At 39.2% G+C, this 20,248-nt stretch overlaps 1 long non-coding RNA gene across 4 annotated transcripts in view; it reads left to right on the top strand.

Annotated features, from left to right (window-relative positions):
• Positions 1–20,248, top strand: part of LOC147359394 (uncharacterized) — a 62,035-nt gene that overhangs the window by 5,837 nt on the left and 35,950 nt on the right. For 3 of the 4 annotated variants that reach the window (XR_015140759.1, XR_015140758.1, XR_015140760.1), the window contains exons 2-3: positions 1,633–1,738; positions 19,435–19,512. This is a non-coding gene — a long non-coding RNA (uncharacterized LOC147359394). The remainder of the gene's footprint in view (positions 1–1,632; positions 1,739–19,434; positions 19,513–20,248) is intronic. The other variant, XR_015140761.1, reaches the window with a different exon arrangement.

Here is a 20,248-nt window from a genome sequence, read left to right as displayed (position 1 = left end):
CTCTTTCTAATTTTTCATTGTTAGTATATAGAAATGCAAGTGATTTCTGTGTATTGATTTTGTATCTTGCAACTTTGCTAAATTCACTGATTAGCTCTAGTAATTTTCTTATACTATCTTTAGGGTTTTCTGTGTACAGTATCCTGTCATCTGCAAACAGTGAGAGCTTTACTACTTCTTTTCCAATCTGGATTCCTTTTCTTTCTTTTTCTTCTCTGATTGCTATAGCCAGGACTCCCAGAACTATGGTGAATAATAGTGGTGAACGTGGACACCATTGTCTTGTTCCTGATCTTAGGGGGAATGCTTTCAGTTTTTCACCATTGAGGATAATGTTTACTGTTGGCTTATCATAGATGGCCTTTTACTATGTTGAGGTAGGTCCCTTCTATGCCCATTTTTTGAAGAGTTTTAATCATAAATGGGTGCTGAATTTTGCCAAAGGCTTTTTCTGCATCTATTGAGATTATGATATGGTTTTTATCTTTCAATTTGTTAAAATGGTGTATCACATTGATTGATTTATATCTATTGAAGAATCCTTGCATTCCAGGAATAAACCCAACTTGGTCATGGCGTATGAGCTTTTTGATGTGTTGCTGAATTCTGTTTGCTAAAATTTTGTTGAAAATGTTTGCATCTATGTTCATCAGTGGTATGGCTTGTAGTTTTCTTTTTTGTGTGTTGTTTGGTTTTGGTGTCAGGGTGATGGTGGCCTCATAGAATGAGTTTGGAAGGGTTCCTTCCTCTGCAATTTTTTGAAAGAGTTTTAGAAGGATAGGCATTAGCTCTTTGCTAAATGTTTGATAGAATTCTCCTTTGAAGCCATCTGGTCCTGGGTTTTTGTTTCGGGGGGAGATTTTTGATCATGCTTCAATTTCAGTGCTTGTCATTGGGTTGTTCATAATTTCTATTTCTTCCTGGTTCAGTCTTAGAAGATTGAGCTTTTCTAGGAATCTGTCCATTTCTTCCAGGTTATCCATTTTATTGCCATATAGTTGTTCATAATAGTCTCTTATCATCCTTTATATTTCTGCATTGTCTGCTGTAACCTCTCCTTTTTCATTTCTAATTTTGTTGATTTGATTCTTCTCTCTTTTTTTTCTTGATGATCTGACTAAAATTTGTCAATTTTGTTTATCTTCTCAAAGAACCAGCTTTTAGTCTTATTAATCTTACCATTCTTTCTTTCATTCCTTTTTCATTTATTTCTGCTTATATCTTTATGATTTCTTTCCTTCCAACTAATTTTGGTTGTTTTTTGTTGTTGTTGTTGTTCTTCTTCTTCTTTTTCCAGTTGTTTTAGGTGTAAAGTTAGGTTGTCTATTCGGTTTTTTTCTTGTTTCTTGAGGTAGGATGGTATTGCTATAAACTTCCCTCTTAGAACTGCTTCTGCTGCATCCCGTAGGTTTTGAGTTGTCATGTTTTCATTGTCATTTGTTTCTAGAAATTTTTTGATTTCCCTTTTGATTTCTTCAGTAACCTGTTGGTTATTTAAAAATGTGTTGTTTAATCTCCATGTGTTTTTGTTTCTTACAGTTTTTATCTTGTAATTGATAGCTAGTCTCATAGCATTTTATTGTTATTGGAGAAGATGCTTGATACAATTTCAATTTTCTTAAATTTACTGAGGTTTCATTTGTGACCCAAGATGTGGACTATCCTGGAGAATGTTCCATGTGCACTTGAGAAGAAGGTGTGTTCTTCTGCATTTGGATGGAATGTCCTGAAGATATCAGTGAGATCCATCTCATCTAATGTATCATTTAAGACCTGTGTTTCCTTATTAATTTTCTGTTTTGATGATCTGTCCATTGGTGTGAGTGGGATGTTAAAGTCTCCTACTATTATTGTGTTATTGTCAATTTCTCCTTTTATGGCTGTTAGTGTTTGTCTTATGTATTGAGGTGCTCCTATGTTGGGTGCATCAGATCAGATCAGATCAGTCGCTAAGTAGTGTCCAACTCTTTGCGACCCCATGAATCGCAGCACGCCAGGCCTCCCTGTCCATCACCGACTCCTGGAGTTCACTCAGACTCACGTCCATCGAGTCAGTGATGCCATCCAGCCATCTCATCCTCTGTCGTCCCCTTCTCTTCCTGTCCCCAATCCCTCCCAGCGTCAGAGTCTTTTCCAATGAGTCAACTCTTCGCATGAGGTGGCCAAAGTACTGGAGTTTCAACTTTAGCATCATTCCTTCCAAAGAAATCCCAGGGCTGATCTCCTTCAGAATGGACTGGTTGGATCTCCTTGCAGTCCAAAGGACTCTCAAGAGTCTTCTCCAACACCACAGTTCAAAAGCATCAATTCTCCGGCCCTCAGTCTTCTTCACAGTCCAACTCTCACATCCATACATGACCACAGGAAAAACCATAGCCTTGACTAGACAAACCTTTGTTGGCAAAGTAATGTTGAGTGCATAGATATTTACAATTGTTATGTCTTCCTCTTAGATTGATCCCTTGATCATTATATATTGTCCTTCATTATTTCTTGTAATCTTTATTTTAAGGTCTATTTTGTCTGATATGAGGATTGCTTCTCCAGCTTTCTTTTGCTTCCCATTTGCATGGAATATATTTTTCCATCCTCTCACTTTCAGTCTATATGTGTCATGAGGTCTGAAGTGGGTTTCTTGTAGACAGCATATGTACGGATCTTATTTTTGTATCCCTTCAGTCAGTCTATGTTTTTTGGTTGGAGCATTTAATCCATTTACATTTAAAGTAATTATTGATATATATATATGTTCCTGTTGCCATTTTCTTAATTGTATGGGATTGATTTTGTGAATCTTTTTTCCTTCTGTTGTATTTCTTGACTATATAAGTCTGTTTAACATTTGTTGTAAAGCTGGTTTGGTGGTATTGAATTCTCTTAACTTTGGCTTGTCTGAAAAGCTTTTTATTTCTCCATCAATTTTGAATGAGATCCTTGCCAGGTATAGTAATCTTGGTTGTAGAACTTTCCCTTTCAGTACTTTAAATATGTCCTGCCATTCCCTTCTGGCCTGCAGAGTTTCTGCTGAAAGTTCAGCTGTTAAGCATATGGAGTTTCCCTTGTATGCTACTTATTGCTTCTCCCTTGCTGCTTTTAATATTCTTTATTTGTGTTTAGTCTTTGTTAGTTTGATTAATATGTGTCTTGGCGTGTTTCTCCTTGTCTTTATCCTGTATAGGACTCTTTGTGCCTCTTAGACTTGATTGACTATTTCCTTTTCCATTTTGGGGAAATTTTCAACTATAATCACTTCAAAAATTTTCTCATACCCTTTCCTTTTCTCTTCTTCTTCTGGGACCCCTATAATTCGGGTGTTGGTGAATTTGATATTGTCCCAGAGGTCTCTGAGATTGTCCTCAGCTCTTTTCATTCTTTTTACTTTATTCTGCTCTTCAGAAGTTATTTTCACCATTTTATCTTCCAGCTCACTGGTTGTTCTTCTGCTTCAGGTATTCTGCTATTGATTCCTTCTAGAGTATTTTTAATTTCAGTAATTGTGTTGTTTGTCTCTGTATGTTTATTCTTTAATTCTTCTTCTAGGTCTTTGTTAATTGATTCTTACATTTTCTCCATTTTGTTTTCAAGAATTCTTCTGAATTCTTTTTCATGTAGTTTGCCTATTTCCTCTTCATTTATTTGGACTTCTGTGTTTCTAGTTTTTCCTTCATTTGTGTAGTATTTCTCTGCCTTTTCATTATTATCTTTTAACTTATTGTGTTTGAGGTCTCCTTTTCCCAGACTTCTTGGGAGGTTGAATTCTTTCTTCCTTTTGGTTTCTGCCCTCCTAAGGTTGATCCAGTGGTTTGTATAAGTTTCATATAGCATGAGATTTGTGCTGAGTTTTTGTTTGTTTGATTTTTCTCTGATGGGCAAGGCTGAGTGAGGTGGTAATCTTGTCTGCTGAGGATCTGGTTTGTATTTTTGCTTTGTTTGTTGTTTAGATGAGGTGTCCTGCACAGGGTGCTACTGGTGGCTGGGTGATGCCAGGGCTTGTATTCAAGTGGTTTCCTTTGGGTGAGTTCTCACTATTCGATACTCCCTAAGGTTACTTCTCTGGTGGTCTAGGGTCTTGGAGTCAGTGCTCCCACTCCAAAGGCTCAGGGCTTGATCTCCTGGGAAGAGGGGACCTGGGAGGGATGGAGCTGGGAGGCTGCGGCTCAGCAGTGAGTTTTTATTCAGATTCTAAGGGCAGTGCTATGTGTGAGGCCCTGGGAGGAACAAAGGCCTCATAGAGCTGAGGACCGGGCAACAGTCTGTGGGAAGACCACAGTCCAAAATTAAGCACCTATTGCTCCTCTCAGCATCCCAGAAGTCTCTCTTCACTAGTTTCCCAGCTTGGATGTGGTGTTACCAGGATTTGAACTGCTGTCTCTTGTAACTCTAGCTCTTAGGCTCTGACATTGACTAGAAGAGCATGAAGTGGGGATTACCAAGGCTTCTGTTGTGATTCTCACTCTATCACTTTTGAGAGGTTGGACCAGTACTCAACATCTCCAGCCTCTAGTTTCTTTGGATCTTTTCTTTTTTTTTTCCTTTTCCTTTGCACTTCCTCTAGTTTCACTTGCTCATAGGATGTTGCATTCAGTGACCTCCACCCTGTGCTCAGACCACGTTACAGATGTCAAGGGCCAGTCTCGACCATGCAGTTAGGGCATGTGCCAAAGCTGTGAGTTCAGTTTTACTTGGGGCAAAATCAAGAGTGCAGACTGGGAGACAGCACCTCAGATAGCTCTTGAGAAACTGCTCCAAAGAAGCAGGGGGATGGTCAGTATACATGAGATTTTGGTGAAGAGGGGATACATGCAGTCGAGCAAATATTTTTCCAGGTTTCTGCTAGTCTTGTGAAGCTTTTGCTAGCCATGAGAAACAAATGTCACCATGAAGGATTTTAGTGCTTTTCTATATATGAGGAGATTCAAGAATTGGGCTCATAAAAATCAGCTCCTGAAAATATCTATCTGAAGACCTATCTTGCCAGTTCCTGCCCCCACCAGCACAGAGTACCTCATTTCTGCTTTCCACCCTGAACCCCTTTCAAGGTGTGTTGAAGATCAGCCTCTGCAACAGCACATTATTTGATCCTTGTAGATGGCAAGTGCCGATTTGTAGTTGACTGTATATACTTAAACCTACTAAAATTAATAAGGAAACATTTCATATACAAGGAGATTTTATTAAATGGTTTAAGGAGTGGAAGGCACACTTTGTTAAGAAAGTGATTTTGTCCTGAAACAGTAAAAGTTGAAGTGTTAGACTCTCAGTCAATTCTTGGCGGCCCCTGCTGATTATTTCTAAATGGCAGATTAAATACACTGTGCTGCCTTATTCTCATCATCTGTAAAACAGAGATTAAAATGTGATTCCATGCAGTCAGACTCATATAGATGTTATGAGGGTTTTTTTTTTAATGTTTAGGACACAAGACACTGCCTGGCATATAGTACTTACTTAACAAAAGGTAGCACTATTTTTCCCCATAATTTTTTTTCATAAACACATCCTTGCCTTAGCTGACATTCATGCTTTGTATTTCTGATAATCTTCTGATGTTCAAGACTGGAAGGTACAGTCCCATCAGCCTGGAGGACTGGCCTTCAGTCTGTTGCTGCTACTGATCTTTGCACTTCCGACCTATTACCCTTATGCTGACAAAGCTTTATAGCTTGGCCCCTACCTGAGACTGAAGTCCAAACTTAGCATGGCAAAGAATTTCCCTGAGTCCTTCCCTGCCATTCCCTCTATACAGCCTACATGCTACCAAACTCAACTCTTGCTTCTCTCTGTTCAGTAAATCACTTTTTTGGGCCTTTGCTCAGGCTGCTTGGAGAGCACTTATTCTTCATGACCCAGCTCATCTTTACTGTATAAGCTTCCCCTGCCTTTCACAACTAAGTTTCCCATTTCTCTACTCCGGTATAACCTCGTATATGTAGGCAGCTCTGAAAACGAGAAAAATGAGTGTTTGAGAGTTAACCTAATAACTGAGGTCAACATGCCAAAGACACTTTAGAGGTAACATTTCACCAACCAGAATCATGAAGAACCACAGCAGTGGTTCTCATCCCCAGAGGAGCATATAAAAGAATTTGTTGGATTTTTTTTGTTGTTGTTATAAAAGTGATTGAACTGTACAGTCACTCCTGCTATAATGCTTCTTTTGAAACCATAAATTTATTCCAAGAAAATCAGTATATTAGGAAATAATTTTAGCATAAGGTGAATTTAACATTTGCTTTTTTGCAAAATTTCATGAGGGAAAATTATGATAATGCAAATAACTGCGCCAAGATGAACCAGATGCATGGAAATACACAGCACACACACACACTCAAACATCTACTAGTACCTCAGTTTACCATGTATGTTATGCTACATAAGTTATGTTTTATTGTCCTTTAGCATTTATAAATATATATTCACAAATGCAAAAGGACAACAGAAGGACTGATGTTGATGCTGAAATGCCAATACTTTGGCCACCTGATGCAAAGAACTGACTCGCTGGAAAAGACCCCGCAGCTGGGCAAGATTGAAGGAGGGAGGAGAAGGGGACGACAGAGGATGAGATGGTTGGATGGCATCACTGACTTGATGAACATGGGTTTGAGTAAACTCTGGGAATTGGTGATGGACAGGGAGGCCTGGTGTGCTGCAGTCCATGGGGTCGAAAAGAGCTGGACATGACTGAGCAACCGAACTGAACTGATACAACACAAACCAAACACTTTTTCAACATCACAAATCTTTTTAAGCATCCTGGCTCAAAACTCCAAGGTGGCTCAGATGGTAAAGAATCTGCCTGCAAGACAGGAGACCTGGGTTTGATTCTCCAAGAAAGGAATGACAACCCACTCCAGTATGCTCACCTGGAGAAACCCATGAACAGAGGACCCTGGTGGGCTACAGTCCATAGTGGCGCACAGAGTTGGACATGACTGAGCAACTAACACTTTCACTTTCTTTTCAAAACTCCAAGTAGTACTTACAAAAAAAGGAAACACCTGAAGGTCCTCATGGAAATTGTCAACTGTCCTCTTGGTGCTAGTAGTGTCAGGCTTAGAGGTTTCCAATAACACTATGATTTCCAGCGTCTTCAGTTGCCAGGCAAAGCTATGGATGCAGATGAGAAAGTTGGAAAAGAATTTTAAGCAATAATTCCTAACTTAATTGAAGAAGAAGGTTATACATTGGATCAAAATTTCAATTTTGATGAAATAGACATCTGTTATAAACATGTACCCTGAAGGGCCTGAATCTCAAATGTAAAAACATGCCGTGGGATTAAAAGCTGAGCGAGATCTCCAGAAGGTTAATGAGCCATATCTCTCTGCATCTGATGCTACAGATCAGAAAACCTGCCTCCTAGTACCTCAGAATCACTTTCAAGTTGCATCCCTTCCCATGCCCACTTCCCCAAATAAACTCCAGGTCTTTTGCAAGATAAAATACCATATTTATCCTAGATTTTATACATTTATTATCACTGGATATATAGAAAATTTGGCTTCCCTTGTGGCTCAGCTGGTAAATAATCTGCCTGCAATGTGGGAGACCTGGGTTTGATCCCTGGGTTGGGAAGATCCCCTGGAGAAGGGAAAGGCTACCTACTCCAGTATTCTGGCCTGGAGAATTCGATGGACTGTATAGTCCATGGGGTTGCAAAGAGTTGGACAAGACTGAGCGACTTTCACTCACATATAGAAAATTGTACTACCCTTTTTTATTATGTTTCTATCTTGTTTTAAACATGTTGATGACAAAATTTAGCCCATTTTCCCCATCATAAGCTCTGTGGCTCTTAATTTGTATTTTTAAAGGAGTGTGTATATCATGTTATAGCAGAACTGACTATGCCATTGATACCTGGTGTGCAGATGCTAGGAAGGGTAGATGATGCCCCGCGTGGGAAAACCCCCAAATTTCCTTGTGTTGGACATTAGTTCCTATGTCCCTAGCAGCATAAGCACACACTTAAAAAACTATATATAATTATTGGAGTTGAGATCCCAGTTCAATTTCACAGATAGATTGAAAAGGTTTTTGTGCTAAATGGCTTTAGTTGTGTCTGACTCTTTGTGACCCCATGGACTGTAGCCCACAAGTCTCCTCCATCCATGGGATTCTCCAGGTAAGAATACTGGAGTGGGTTGTCATTTCCTTCTCCAAAAGGTTTTTGAGTAGCTTATTATTAAATATGTACTGAATTTTCAAGAAATGGCATTACCACATAAATTAAGAGGGAATTTTTTTCCCCAAAATTTTTTTATCATCTGGGGAAGGTGGTCTCTTGGTGGCAATGCCAGTTAGGATTGTTTAGTTGCCAAAAAAGAACATACGCACAAATATGATAAACAAAAATCCCCACTATCATCTGTCTGTTCCTGTAAGTGTTATTTTTATAGTGATTCCACCTACTTCTGCAAAGAACTAATTACTTCATTATACCTTCTAGTGTAGTCATTCTATGAAAATACATATTATAAATGAAATTGATAATATGTTAAAAATACATTTTGTAAATGAAATTCCTTTAATAGATTAAGAGTATCATGTTATAGTAACTGCTTTTATTTTCTGTATTCTAGTGTTTTGAAATCTGCAGTCTTGCCAATCCTGTTAGGACTGCCCTCCTCTTACTGTTGTTGATAATGTTTTGAATTCCCATTATATTTGCATAGCTATAGTCTGCTCTGTTCTGTGGCAGATTCTTGAAATGGAATTTTACTTTCTTTAGACTTAGATAAACATAATGTTGACAGAGCGACAAGCACAAGGAAGGTGCTGAATGAGAAAATTATATAAAGCTATAAGGTTATCAATCATTAATTTTTTTCATTGTTTGGGAAGCAGAATAAACTTGAACTCCAAGCTTAGTTGGTTCTGAGATCAAGATCCCTGCTTTGCTGCTTGTAGGCTATATGTTCTTGATGATGTTCTTTAATCCTTAGTTCAGTTCAGTTCAGTTCAGTCACTCACTCATGTCCGACTCTTTGTGACCCTATGGACTGTAGCACTCCAGGCCTCCCTGTCCGTCACCAACTCCCAGAGTTTATTCAAACTCATGTCCATTGAGCTGGTGATGCCATCCAACCATCTCATCCTCTGTCATCCCCTTCTTCTCCCACTTTCAATTTAATTAATTAAGGATTAAATACTAATCTGTATTAGTAAACTGAGAATAAACATAGTACTTACATTAGAAGGTCCATAGTTATTTATACATATTAAGTATTTAATGAAAGACATGGTTCCCTAAGCCCTTGGTAAATTTAATTTCCATTACTATTATCATTTCTGTTTTGATTATTGTTTTTAATCTTTTTATTCCCATGTAATAAGCTGAATTAGAATTAATAAGTTGAATTGCTTGTGCCTGTCATGAAAGTCGTTTGATTCCCTTAACTTTGGTGTATGTATAATGCAGAAAGTAAGACTCTAATATTTAAATCTTGAATTTAGCATGTCAGATATTTAAGAATAATTCCAGACTGTTTTACCTCTACCAGACTCTCTCAGTTCCCATCTTTGGGAAAAAATGGCTTCCCTTCACATGAGAAGAGGGCTTCCCTGGTGGCTCAGAGGTTAAAGCATCTGCCTGCAATGTGGGAGACCTGGGTTCGATACCTGGTTTGGGGAGATCCCCTGGAGAAGGAAATGGCAACCCACTCCAGTAGTCTTGCCTGGAGAATCTCATGGACAGAGGAGCCTGGTGGGCTACAGTCCATGGGGTCGCAAAGAGTCAGACACAACTGAGCGACTTCACTTTCACTTTCACATGAGAATGCTTTAATGGAAGAAATTTTGTCTATATCATCTTGATAGTTTTGACTGAAAGGGTTAACCATATGGATAATGAAGTACAATATCATGTTGTGACTTTATATTATCCTAAATTGAAAAACATCAAGGATGACTTTCAGAGAAAAATTAATGAATGGAAGAGTCAAATGATTCTTGCAAAGGTAAATCATGTAGCTAACATTACTTATAAGTGCTTTCCTCCAGATTCTAGCCCTTTGTTTTCTTCACTTATTTTCTCCTTTTGGTTCTGAGGTCTTAAAAATAAACCACAGGAACAAATAAACTCCATACATTTCCAATGATAGGATTACTTATAATTTACAGAATAGTATAATAAGCAGGATGAAGCCTTGCTAAAATTAACAAAAATTTACCTACCAGGAGCATGACTTTGGAACTTGTAGTTTCATGTATTCACTGAAAGAACACCTGTTAAACGCACTAATTTTGATTTCTGCTACTGTCCTCAGTTCCAGTGCCAACTTCCCTCTATTATGTGCATTAAAGTTGAATGTAGGCTCCACAAAAAGTTTATAGAGTTTAATGCTAACATTTCATGGTGCTGATTCAAATCAATTCCAAAACAAATAATTATGTTGGAAACACAATAGTCAGCACAAGCACAATTCAGTAATTTGCAAGCAGAGTTGGCTACTTTCCAGAGAGGAGCACAGAGAAGGGGTGGGGGGGAAACTTCACAACTGAGTAATCATTGGTCTTTTCAGTTATTGATTTTCAAATACTGCAACATATTGCAGAGGTATCCCCCGGTAAAGTAGAGGTGAAAAGGGCCTCAAAACAAGGAGAAAGGTAGAAGAGTCACCTCTGTAACATTCAATAAAACATTTGTTATATGCAGTGAGAAGAATCATGGCCGTGTGACTTTGAAAAACCCCACCATATTGTTAAGGCTTTTGGTGATTTTCTCATATCTGGGACATTTGTGGTTAAACCACCTAATCTAGTTAGATGTTTCTTTTTCAATAGTCTTTTATTGCTTGTTTGTTTTTATTCTTAAGCAACTATGTGTGTATGATCTATTCTTTAATAAGAGGTAACAGATTAAATGGAACAATTTATGATGATTGCTTCTTTGACAAATGTAATTTAACCTTTTTGGTTCTTTGAGATTCCATTGCATTCAGTTACTTTAAAAATATTTTCATGTGTTACTATATATGTGACTTTATAATGCATTTCACTTGGAAAATGAGACATCACCTAAAATAATACCTTCTTTTAAAATTTCCAGAATAGTACATGATATGTGATAAAGCATGCATTAATTTCAACTCAGTTCCAGAACCTTGCTACATGCTCAGCCCTATACTAGGTGCTACAGGGAATACAGAAGAATTCCGTTGTAGATGGTGTATGTTTACTATGTGATCAGAGCATGAACAGTTATGTTAGTTGCTAGTGACCAAAAGCATGCACTATGGGACTAGATGTTAATTTTTAAAAATCGAACTTGGGATATTAATAAATGATAGATCAGATATTCTTGCTTAAGGAATAAGAATGAACAGAATAAGTAAGCAAATTTTAAAATACAAATGAACTGGGATACTATGAGGAAACTACATGAAACAAGAAATAATCAAGAACCCAGTCTTCAACCTGGGTCTTCAGAAGAGGACTTGCTAATGCTTCAGTAACAATTTATAAGATAGCTTTTTAAAAAATAATATAACAAATAGTAGTGTCAAGAAAGTTGCTTGAAAAGCAATGGCATCTGAAAATATTTGCTTAGCTAATACGCTGGGAGGGATTGGGGGCAGGAGGAGAAGGGGACGACAAAGGATGAGATGGCTGGATGGCATCACTGACTCAATGGACGTGAGTTTGAGTGAACTCCAGGAGTAGGTGATGGACAGGGAGGCCTGGCATGCTGCAATTCATGGGGTCACAAAGAGTCAGACATGACTGAGCAACTGAACTGAATATTTACTAAAAAAACTCATAGGATTGAATTTGTAAATCTAAGAAAAGTGGGGATATTTGATCTTTATGTTAACCCCTAAAGATGAGTTTTGATTCATTTACAAGGAGCTAGTACAGAACTGGCCTGTCAGGGAGGTCCATAAAACCCTGGGTTTCTACAGATGTGCATGAAGTGGTCGTCTTGATGGGGGTGGGTGGTGGGGGGAAGGGGAGTCAGTCTTCTTCTGGGGTACCTGGCAGCAGACAGCAGGGTTAATTTCTGGAAAGATCTAAGTAGAAAAAGTAGCGGAGAAGGCAATGGCACCCCACTCCAGTACTCTTGCCTGGAAAATCCCATGGACAGAGGAGCCTGGTAGGCCGCAGTCCATGGGGTCACGAAGAGTCGGACACGACTGAGCGACTTCACTTTCACTTTTCACTTTCATGCATTGGAGAAGGAAATGGCAACCCACTCCAGTGTTCTTGTTGGAGAATCCCAGGGATGGCGGAGCCTGGTGGGCTGCCGTTTATGGGGTCGCACAGAGTTGGACACGACTGAGGCGACGTAGTAGTAGTAGTAGTAGAAAAAGTAGAAAGACCTTATTTCCCAGAAGACTAGAGTACCTCCTGAGCACCACAATATAGATTCATGTGCTCAGAAAACAGAAATTTAAGAGGGAAAGTTGAGAATCAAATAGACATGTGTTCCAATCCAGACATGTGATTTGGAGATGTTACTATACCTCTCTATAGTTATCTAGGCAGTCAAATATAGAAAACTACAATTCATATTTTGTGTGATACTTTTGAGAATTTAATACGGGGCTTTGCATGCTGTGTGCTCTGTTGCTCAGTCATGTCTGACTCTTTGTGGCCCCTTTGGCTTAGCCCAACAGGCTCCTCTGTCCCTGGGACTTCCCAGGCAAGATTAATGGAGTGGGTTGCCATTTCCTCCTTCAGGGGATTTTCTGACCCAAGGATTGAACCCAAGTCTCCTGCATCTTCTGCACTGACAGGCGGATTCTTTACCACTGAGCCGCCTGGGAAGCCCACAGTACAGTGCTTGGCATGTGATAAATGTTGCCCCCTCCCCACACACACACCAAATGCAGTTTGTATACTAAAGTTGACCTGCTATTGCACTGATAGAGCTAAGAAAAACATCAAAGACAACTGTTAGGACAAAGCTAAATGTGGCAGGGGAGTGCTAAGGGCTCAAAAGAGAAAAAGAAGAAAGGGGAAGAGCTGGTGAGCACAGCAGGTGACCACAGGAGCCACTAGGTTCTGGGGGAAGGAGATGTAAGGGTTTCATGACTGCCTTCAAATCATTAAGAATTGTATTTGGATGGATATGTCTGCCTTTATTCCTCTCCTGGGGATATGTCCATAGCTTTCACTGGCTTCTCAAAGGAATATGCTACTTAAATATAGAGGAAATGCTGGGAGAGCATTTTCCTCTCTTCTTCATGGGAGAGCACTGTGGTGGAAGGCCAGCTCATTGTCTTATTTTTATGGAGCTTCTTTCCTGGCACAGCCAGCTCATTTTTGCAAAATGAATGTGGCCATGTTCATGGCTACTGAGTGTAAACTTGGGCTTCTTTCCACAAGAAATGCAACCCGCTAAAGATGATGTGACTGAAATGAAGAGAAACTTTGGCATTTATGGAAGAAAGATCATCTGAGATTCAAAATCTGTGTTTCCATTTCATGGTGATGGTACTACTGAATCTTTTTTTTTTTAATCAAATTTTAAATAGTTTGCTTTCATGAGTACATGCATTCTTGCCAGGCAAAACTACTTTAATTTGGTGAACTCAGGCCTGGAATGTATTTTGCTTCTAAATTTATTACTCTTCTCAGATTTATTGAGTTCAAGAGGTTGTAAAGTGGATGCCTTTTAGAAGGTGAAGATGTTATTTACTTGGACCAACTTCAAATGCTTTTGGAAGGAGCTGGGTGTCAATAAATAAAAGTATAGTTACACTGACTTCAATTTGATAGAAATTTGGTTCTGATACTTCAACCTGCATTTTCCAGCTCATTACCTCACTCCTCAGCTGTAATTCTACAGAAATTTTCCATTAAGGGCAGAGCATGTTAATTTTATCTTTGGACTAATATATAAACTTTACTAAAGTATTTCAGCATTCAAAAAACTAAGATCATAGCATGCAGATTCATCACTTCGTAGAAAATAGTTGGAGAAACAATGGAAACAGTGACAGACTTTCTTTTCTTGGGCTCTAAAATCATTGCAGATGGCAGCTGCAGCCATGAAATTAAAAGACATTTGCCCCTTGGAAGAAAAGCTATGACAAACCTAGACAGCATATTAAAAAGCAGAGACATTACTTTGCCAACAAAGGTCCGTCTAGTCAAAGCTATGGTTTTTCCAGTAGTCATATATGGATGTGAGAGTTGGACTATAAAGAAAGCTGAGGGACAAAGAATTGATGCTTTTTAACTGTAGTGTTGGAGAATACTCTTGAGAGTCCCTTGGACTTCAAGGAGATCAAACCAGTCCATCCTAAAGGAAATCAGTCCTGAATATTCATTGGAAGGACTGATGCTGAAGCTGAAACTCCAATACTTTGGCCGCCTGATGTGAAGAACTGACTCACTGGAAAAGACCCTGATGCTGGGAAAGATTGAAGGCAGGAGGAAAAGGGGATGACAGAGGATGAGATGGTTGGATGGCATCACCAACTGGATGGACATGAGTTTGAGCAATCTCTGGGAGTTTGTGATAGATAGGGAAGCCTGGCATGCTATAGTCCATGGGGTCTCAAAGAGTCAGACACGACTGAGCAACTGAACTGAAACTATTTCAAGGTTTTAAAAATTGTTACTGATCTTTAGAATGTCAGATGTAAAAACACATGAAGTCAATTCAAATATGAAATAATTCAGATTGTTACTGCTAGTAATCATATTCTTTTTAGTGAGATAATTCAAGTTTTATTTCTCCCCAAATATGAGATCTCAACTGGCTAAAGCAATGAGGGGTAAAATCAAATCCAGTCATCTGGCTCAGGATGAAATTTAGATATTTCTTAGTAACTATTTTACCTGAAATTCATACAAAATTACATTCATATAGCTACTAATACTGTGAAAAGTTCACTGCCATCTATTAGAATGCATAACACCCAAAGAAGATTCACTAACTATCATGCATTTTCATTAAATTAGAACCTTTGACCCAAAGGTTCCAGTACAAGAATTAACAAGAATAAAAACATTTTTGCATCAAACCAAAAAGTCCATGACATACATACTGGATCAATCTACATCCCTTCATGCATACTTGGTCAAGTATAACATTGTTTCCTTTTCATTACGAAACTTTAAAAAAAAAAAAACTTTTGAAGATTGTTCACATACATTAATATTTAAGGGTTTCTGGTTAATAAAATTCTATTTATTCAAACTGGCAGGAACCTCAAACAAATCTTTTTTTTTAATGTCTTTGCTTTATTGAGAAAAGGAGCATTGAAAAAAAAATTTTTTTAAAGGAACATTGACATCAAAAAAGGGTCACCACAAATCCAAATCAAGTCTCATATCTATAATGTTATTCGTGATGACTAATGTGATTATTGATGAGCCAGGCACAGTATAAGACCTGAAAGTCTTTTGAACCATCAAGAAATGATTAAATTATTGAGACACAGAGGATATCACATGAAATCAGAAGAGCTGTTTAAGACTACTGACTGAACCACAAATCCTGTGTGCACTTTCCCTAGTCTCCACTTGTATTAAAATTTTACCCCCCAAAATGGCACATTTTCATCACCAGAATATTGACCTAGAATTTGTTCACCTACCCAGTTTAATTGTTCTCATTTATGGTGTGCTTCCCTGGTGGCTCAGCTGGTACAGAATCCGCCTGCAATGCGGGAGACCTGGGTTTGAACCCTGGGTTGGGAAGATCCCCTGGAGAAGGGAAAGGCTACCCACCCCAGTATTCTGGCCTGGAGAATTCCATGGACAGTATAGTCCATGGGGTCACAAATGGTCGGACACAACTGAGCAACTTTCACTTCACTTCACTTCACTTCATTTAGTTGTATACAATTTTACCACATGTGTAGGTTCATATGTTGATTACCGCAGTCAAGATAAAGAACAATTCCACTGCCATGAGGAACTCTTCGTTGCCCTTTTATTAACAAACCTACCTTCCTCGGCCCCTCCCCCATCACTAAGCTGTTCTTCAAGCTCATGTTTTGTCGTTTCTTAAATGTTGTACAACATGGAGTCATACAGCTTGCAACATTTTAGGTATGGCTTTTTACACTTGGCCAGAGAAGGCAATGGCACCCCACTCCAGTACTCTTGCCTGGAAAATCCCATGGGCGGAGGAGCCTGGTAGGCTGCAGTCCATGGGGTCGCTAAGAGTCGGACATGACTGAGCAAATTCACTTTCACTTTTCACTTTCATGCACTGGAGAAGGAAATGGCAACCCATTCCAGTGTTCTTGCCTGGAGAGTCCCAGGGACGGGGGAGCCTGTTGGCCTTCCGTCTATGGGATCGCACAGAGTTGGACATGACTGAAGTGACTTAGCTTAGCTTAGCTTTTACACTTGGCATAATTCCCTAGAGATTCACTCCAGGGACATCTTGCATCAATAGTTCATTTTCTTTTATTTCTGAGTAGTATTCCATGGAAGGGACAGAATAGCATTTGCTAAACCATTCATCTGTTGAAGAACATCTGGATTCATTTCAGTTTTGCATTGTTACGAATAAAGCCGCTATGAACGTGTCCCGATTTTTATGCAAACATGTTTTCACTCCTCTGGGATAAAGACTCAGGAGTGCAGTTGCCACACCACATGGTAATTGCTAAACTTTTTCCAGAGTGACTGTACTACTTTACATTCTAACTTGCAGTGTGTGAGTGATCCAGTTCTTCCACATTATTACCAGCATTTCATATTATCACTATTTTTAAATTTTATCCATTCTGACATCTATGTAATGATATCTTATTGTAGTTTTAGTTTGCGTTTCCTTGAGGGCTAAACATGTTCAACATCTTTTAATGTGGTTATGTACCATATGCATATCTTTCTGGGGGAATTTGTCTCTATCTCTTTTGCCTCTTTCCCTGTTTGAACTGTGTGTTGGTTATTGTTGAGTTTTGGGAATACTTTCTAAACTCTTCACATTAGTTCTGTGTTGTATATCTGGCTTACAAATAATTTCTGCCAGTCTGTAGTTTATCATTTCATCTACTTAAAAGAGTCTTTTGCTGAGATGTTTTAAATTTAGACAAAAGTCTAACTTATGGTTTCCCTTTTATTGATTGTGCTATTGGCATCATGCCTAACACCTCTTTGTCTTGATCTAGATTCTTAAGATTTTATCCTGTATTTTTTCTAATAATTTTATAACTTTATATCTTACATTTAAATGCACCCAGTTAAACCAAATTTGAGTTAATTTTTGTATCAAGTGTAAGGAGTAAATCATGCTTCATTTTTTTTTTCTTGTGGGTGTTCAATTGCTGCAGCACCGTTTGTTAAGAAAACAGTTCTTACTCCACTGAAATGCTTCTGCACTTCTATCAAAATTAAGTTACACATTTTTGCATATTTTTATGTCACTGATTTATATATCAATTTCTCCAACTCTGCACTGTCATGAATACTGCAGCTATCAGATCAGATCAGATCAGATCAGTCGTGTCCGACTCTTTGAGACCACATGAATCACAGCACGCCAGGCCTCCCTGTCCATCACCAACTCCCGGAGTTCACTGAGACTCACATCCAGTGAGTCAGTGATGCCATCCAGCCATCTCATCCTCTGTCGTCCCCTTCTCCTCCTGCCCCCAATCCCTCCCAGCATCAGAGTCTTTTCCAATGAGTCAACTCTTCGCATGAGGTGGCCAAAGTACTGGAGTTTCAGCTTTAGCATCATTCCTTCCAAAGATATCCCAAGGCTGATCTCCTTCAGAATGGACTGGTTGGATCTCCTTGCAGTCCAAGGGACTCTCAAGAGTCTTCTCCAACACCACAGTTCAAAAGCATCAATTCTTTGGCACTCAACCTTCTTCACAGTCCAACTCTCACATCCATACATGACCACTGGAAAAACCATAGCCTTGACTAGATGAAACTTTGTTGGCAAAGTAATGTCTCTGCTTTTGAATATACTATCTAGGTTGGTCATAACTTTCCTTCCAAGGAGGAAGCGTCTTTTAATTTCATGGCTGCAGTCACCATCTGCAGTAATTTTGGAACCCAGAAAAATAAAGTCTGACACTGTTTCCACTGTTTCTCCATCTATTTCCCATGAAGTGATGGGACCGGATGCCATGATCTTCATTTTCTGAATGTTGGGCTTTAAGCCAACTTTTTCACTCTCCTCTTTCACTTTCATCAAGAGGCTTTTGAGTTCCTCTTCACTTTCTGCCATAAAGGTGGTGTCATCTGCATATCTGAAGTTATTGATATTTCTCCCGGCAATCTTGATTCCAGCTTGTGTTTCTTCCAGTCCAACGTTTCTCATGATGTACTCTGCATATAAGTTAAATAAGCAGGGTGACGATATACAGCCTTGACGCACTCCTTTTCCTATTTGGAACCAGTCTGTTGTTCCATGTCCAGTTCTAGCTGTTGCTTCCTGACCTGCATACAAATTTCTAAAGAGGCAGATCAGGTGGTCTGGTATTCCCATCTCTTTCAGAATTTTCCCCAGTTTATTGTGATCCACACAGTCAAAGGCTTTGGCATAGTCAATAAAGCAGAAATAGATGTTTTTCTGGAACTCTCTTGCTTTTTCCATGATCCAGCAAATGTTGGCAATTTGATCTCTGGTTCCTCTGCCTTTTCTAAAACCAGCTTGAACATCAGGAAGTTCACAGTTCACATATCGCTGAAGCCTGGCTTGGAGAATTTTGAGCATTACTTTACTAGTGTGTGAGATGAATGCAATTGTGTGGTAGTTTGAGCATTCTTTGGCATTGCCTTTCTTTGGGGTTGGAATGAAAACTGATCTTTGCCAGTCCTGTGGCCACTGCTGAGTTTTCCAAATTTGCTGGCATATTGAGTGCAGCACTTTCACAGCATCATCTTTCAGGATTTGAAATAGCTCCACTGGAATTCCATCACCTCCACTAGCTTTGTTCATAGTGATGCTTTCTAAGGCCCACTTGACTTCACATTCCAGGATGTCTGGCTCTAGGTCAGTGATCACACCATTGTGATTATCTGGGTCGTGAAGATCTTTTTTGTACAGTTCTTCTATGTATTCTTGCCACTTCTTCTCAATATCTTCTGCTTTTGTTAGGTCCATACCATTTCTGTCCTTTATCGAGCCCATTTTTGCATGAAATGTTTCTTTGGTATCTCTAATTTTCTTGAAGAGATCTCTAGTGTTTCCCATTCTGTTGTTTTCCTCTATTTCTTTGCATTGATCGCTGAAGAAGGCTTTCTTATCTCTTCTTGTTATTCTTTGGAACTCTGCATTCAGATGTTTATATCTTTCCTTTTCTCCTTTGCTTTTCACTTGTCTTCTTTTCACAGCTATTTGTAAGGCCTCCCCAGACAGCCATTTTGCTTTTTTGCATTTCTTTTCCATGGGGATGGTCTTGATCCCTGTCTCATGTACAATGTCATGAACCTCCATCCATAGTTCATCAGGCACTCTATTGATCAGATCTAGGCCCTTAAATCTGTTTCTCACTTCCACTGTAGGAGATACCCCTCCTCCAAGGTAAGGAGCAATGGCTGCGCTTTGCTGGAGCAGCCATGAAGAGATACCTCACGCCCAAGGTAAGAGAAACCCAAGTAAGACAGTAGATGTTGCAAGAGGGCATCAGAGGGCAAACACACTGAAACCATACTTACAGAAAACTAGTCAATCTAATCACACTAGGACCACAGCTTTGTCTAACTCAATGAAATTAAGCCATGCCCGTGGGGCAACCCAAGATGGGCGGGTCATGGTGGAGAGATCTGACAGAATGTGGTCCACTGGAGAAGGGAATGGCAAACTACTTCAGTTTTCTTGCCTTGAGAACCCCATGAACACCACTGGAGAGGGGAATGGCAAACCACTTCAGTATTCTTGCCTTGAGAACCCCATGAACAGTATGAAAAGGCAAAATGATAGGATACTGAAAGAGTAGCCCAATATGCTACTGGAGATCAGTGGAGAAATAACTCCAGAAAGAATGAAGGGATGGAGCCAAAGCAAAAAGAATACCCAGCTGTGGATGTGACTGGTGATAGAAGCAAGGTCCAATGCTGTAAAGAGCAATAGGAACCTGGAATGTCAGGTCCATGATTCAAGGCAAATTGGAAGTGGTCAAACAGGAGATGGCAAGAGTGAATGTCGACATTCTAGGAATCAGTGAACTGAAATGGACTGGAATGGGTGAATTTAACTCAGATGACCATTATATCTACTACTGCGGGCAGGAATCCCTCAGAAGAAATGGAGTGGCCATAATGGTCAACAAAAGAGTCCAAAATGCAGTACTTGGATGCAATCTCAAAAATGACAGAA

The sequence above is a fragment of the Bos grunniens genome, chromosome 14 (assembly GCF_055505025.1).
Source record: "Bos grunniens cultivar Pamir isolate PY7600 chromosome 14, Bosgru_T2T1.0, whole genome shotgun sequence".
NCBI classification, from domain to species: Eukaryota; Metazoa; Chordata; class Mammalia; order Artiodactyla; family Bovidae; genus Bos; species Bos grunniens.
This window is presented reverse-complemented; position numbering and strand designations above follow the sequence as displayed.